At 30.6% G+C, this 4241-nt stretch overlaps 1 long non-coding RNA gene across 1 annotated transcript; it reads left to right on the top strand.

The window, feature by feature from the left end:
* The first annotated feature begins 1014 nt into the window (after positions 1-1014).
* On the top strand, positions 1015-2673 carry LOC147543816 (uncharacterized). The gene is made up of 4 exons (XR_015223881.1): positions 1015-1294; positions 1707-1902; positions 2024-2108; positions 2194-2673. It is a non-coding gene; the product is annotated as an uncharacterized LOC147543816 (long non-coding RNA).
* The last annotated feature ends 1568 nt before the right edge of the window (positions 2674-4241 follow it).

The following is a 4241-nucleotide window of genomic DNA, read 5'->3' as shown; positions in this document are numbered from 1 at the left end:
TAACTTAGAGCATATGGGGTGCAATACTCTAAAAACTCTCTAGTAATCGTATGTGTTAGTGAGGTTCTTTGTTTTAGGTGTTAGATAGAGATCCTTAATTCTTTTGTCTCTCCAATGGAAAACTCTAAACTTGTGTTTATTAATATATGTGGTATTATTATTTTTATAAAAAAAATTAATAGTTATTTTGAAAATATATAAAGACTTGAATTCTATTGGTTCAAATTAAAAAAAAATGATGAGTAGGACAATTAGAGGTATCTCAAAAAGACACTCTAGATATAGAGTATCCTCTTGAGATATCTCTATTTAACTACCTCTACATCATCATAGGGATTCAAATTGCCAACAACCTTTATCGATTGGAGTGGTAAGAAGTATAATCTTCCACCTTACAGGTCAAGAGTCCGAGGCACGCTGAATGATTCAAACAAAAGATAGAGATCAAAATTTAATTTTGCATTTAAGAGAGCTTAAGAAAAAATTCTAAAAATTCAATGCGACACTCAAACTTTCCAAGATTGAGGGTTGCATTGGAGATGCCCTTACACTGGAACTTTTTAGGTGGTTCAAAATCTTTGAGTAATCTTTGCCATGTTGAAATGAAATCTATATGAGATGAAACAAACAGTCACAACAACACCAAGGAAAGTATATATAAATATAAAATAGAATGAAGAGTGATGACTAGGACAAACCAAAGATAAAACTAAAAACAAACCAAAGATAAATCTAGCCGTCCGTTATCCCATGATAAATTTTGACCGTCTATTTATTTAAGATTAACAAAGCACATAATACGTGCATAACTCTAATTTTTTGTATAATAGATGGGTTCACATCTAGATTCAGCTCTAATATTGACCTTTGGATCTTTCTCCCCTTCACTAAAACGTTAATCCAACATTTATGATTAAAAGAAAACCCCCAAATTAATTTCACACCAATTAAAGAATTAAAACCCCCAAATTAATTTCACAACTTTTTATTTCTTCCATTAAAATCTATTGCCGTTTCTAATCCCTTCTCTCTTTCTAAAACTTTATTCATGTTTTTTTATTGCTTTTTGATTATAAAGAATAAAAAACTTTTCGGGTATCTCTTCTTATTCACTTAATCTAGGGTTTGTGATTGGTTCTCATCAACAAAAGATTGCGGTTTTGATAACTAAAGTTTGGGTTTTCTTTAATTTTTTAATTGAATGTGTTCTAATTTTTCATTTTTTCTTGACTTTCAGGTTGGTCCAATTATTTCATGGTGATTCCAGCAAAACCTAATTCAATTACTTTTGATGGTACTGTATGGAAATTTTCTTTGTTATTATTGTTTCATCCATCACAAAGGTCATCCCTATGTTCAAGTTAATTCTCCTTGGTTCCAACCAGTTTCATTTCGTGGATACATATTTTTTATTGTTGCTAATTTCTGTTATTCTCTTGCCGTTTCTACTCCTTTATCTCTTTCTAAAAATTTTCATGACTTATTTCACTAATTGTTTTATTCATCTTTTTCTTTTTTGTATTGTCTTTTTGTTATAAAGAATCAAAAAAAATTCGGTTATCTATTCTTTTTCACTTAATCTAGGGTTTGTGGTTGGTTCTCATCAACAAAAGATTGAGATTTGATAAGAAAGTATGGGTTTTCTTGACTTTTTTTAATTGCTTAATTGAATGTGTAATAATTTTTCATTTTTGCTTGATTTTCAGGTTGACCCAATTATTTCAATTTTCTGAGATTCCATGGTGATTCTAGCAAAACCAAATTCAATTACTTTTGCTGGTATTGTATGGAAATTCTCTTTGTTATTACAGTTTCATCCATCACAAAGGTCATCCGTATGTTCAAGTTAATTCTCTTTGGTTCCAACCTTTTAATTTCGTGGATACAAATTGTTCATTGTTGGTAATTTCTGATATTCTCTTGATGTTTCTACTCCTTTGTCTCTTTCTAAAAAAATTCATGACTTAGTTCTCTAATTGTTTTATTCATCTTTTACTTTTTGTATTGCTTTTTGGTTATAAAGAATCAAAGACTGTTTGAGTATCTCTTCTTTTTCATTTAATCTAGAGTTTGTGATTGGTTCTCAACAACAAAAGATTGGGGCTTTGGTAAGCAAGTCTGGGTTTTCTTAACTTTTGTTTAATTTCTTAATTAAATCCGTTCTAATTGTTTTTATTTTTGCTTGATTTTCAGGTTGATCCAGTCATTTCAATTTTCGGAGATCCATGGTGATTCTAGCAAAACCCAATTCAATTATTTTTGCTGACACGGTATGAAAATTCTCTTTGTTATTACTGTTTCATCCATCACAAAGGTCATGTGTATGTTCAAGTTAATTCTCTTTGATTCCAAGTTTACTTGATCCCTTGATATTTCTGTCGAAGTTAGTTTAACCTAAATTGATTATAGTGTCGTTATTTTGTTATGCATTTCAGAAAATTTTTGTTGTGTGAGCTCTAATTCTTCGAAAAAATTCCTCAATTAATCCATATGTACTTACCAAAGTACTCAAATTTGTTATTTGCTTTATGTTCGAAAAGATGCAAACCGTGTCATTGTCAAAAATGTTTTAGACAACAGGAGATCAAATTGAAAAAAAGTGAAGTCGTATCATCTACGTCTTATTAAAAATGTGAACATCATTGTCAATGTCAAAAAAATGTTAAAGAAAGAAATCCGAAGAAGTTAAAATAGTTGGTTTGGTAAGGACTTGATTACAAATTATTTTTTGCAAAATGTATAATGGTTGCAACCAATTATAAGTTTCGAATAAATTTTAATTTTTTTTTTCTATAGTTTGCTTTTAGAGATTTACATTCTCAAACATATGGTTTCATTTGTTCCTGTTAAGTGGAGATGAAATATTTGTGATAATGAAAAGTCTATTTTTGCAGATAAAAGGTCGTTCATTTTGATAATTGGTGATCGACGACTTTATAATCTATAAAATACTTAACAGAAGCTCCCGTACCGGAGGCACGGGTTATACCTAGTATATAAATAAACGACATCTTTTTATTTAGTATTAGCTAGTGATCCAGCACGGTGATTCCCTTTCTTATGTATGAACCACTTGTATTGGTTTTTTTTACAAATCCCTCATTTTGGGCATTGTCCAATAACTGATATAAGGAAAAGAAATGTGGGAGAATGCGACAACCACTTAGTATTTGAGTCCGACTCTTAGTAGATGCGTTTAAGGTATGACATTGAACCTTTGATACTAAATTTGAAATTTCAAAAAATGGCTATGAGAATGAGGGGTTGGGCCATTGGTCCAAAAAGGGGGCCAAAATGAAAATCCCACCCAAAGTTGCCTAAAAATGAAAGGGAGGTCCAATGTGTCAGTTTGGGGGGTCAAAATTACGTAAAGGGCCCTTAGAAAATAAAGTATTTACCGTTCATGCCATCGAAAATTACAAAATTGCCATCGGAAATTCTCGGGAAACGATTTTTTTCTGAAAAATAATCTGACAACCCGTACATCAGAATCTGTACTGTTCAGAAAATTACGGAACAGGCACCGAAAAATTCCCGGGAAACGAAATTTTTTTCGAGAAATTATTTTATTTACTGGAAATTTTTTTCTGTACTAGACATTTTTGTTGGGCGGGAATTTGAAATTTCGTAAAAAAATTTGAAAATTTGGGCGGGAATTTGAAATTTCGTTTGAAAATTTCGAAACTTCGAAAAAAAAATTTGTGACCGGGAAATTATTTTATTTACTGAAAATTTTTTTCTGTACTAGACACTTTTGCTGGGCGGATTTAAAATTTTCAAAAAAATTTGAAAATTTGCCCCGGAATTTGAAATTTCGTTTGAAAATTTCAAAATTTCGAAAAAAAGATTTCGTTTGAAAATTTCAAAAAAAAATTTAAAATTGGAATTTTTTGTGTACTGGAAATTATTTTATTTACCGGGAAGAGATGGTTTGCTGGGCGGGAATTTGAAATTTCGTTTCAAATTTTCAAAAAATTTTAAAACTTTGAATTTTTCGTGTACTGGTAAATTATTTTATTTACCAGACTTTTTTTTTCCAGGAAAACGTCAGCATGTCCCGTCCAAGGGCAAGAGGGGAATAAAAAAAAACTGACATTTGGACCTGCAACTAATTTTTGGGCAAGAGTGAATTTTTTTTTGGTTTACCCCCCAGATTTTGGACTGTTGACTCAAAAATCGTATGAGAATGTGGTTAAAAAAATATTACATCAGCCAAAATTTGAATACCATTCTAGGAGAAA

The sequence above is a fragment of the Eschscholzia californica genome, unplaced genomic scaffold (genome assembly GCF_041429995.1).
Source record: "Eschscholzia californica isolate CP2 unplaced genomic scaffold, dmEscCali1.0.p SCAF_4, whole genome shotgun sequence".
NCBI classification, from domain to species: domain Eukaryota; kingdom Viridiplantae; phylum Streptophyta; class Magnoliopsida; order Ranunculales; family Papaveraceae; genus Eschscholzia; species Eschscholzia californica.
This window is presented reverse-complemented; position numbering and strand designations above follow the sequence as displayed.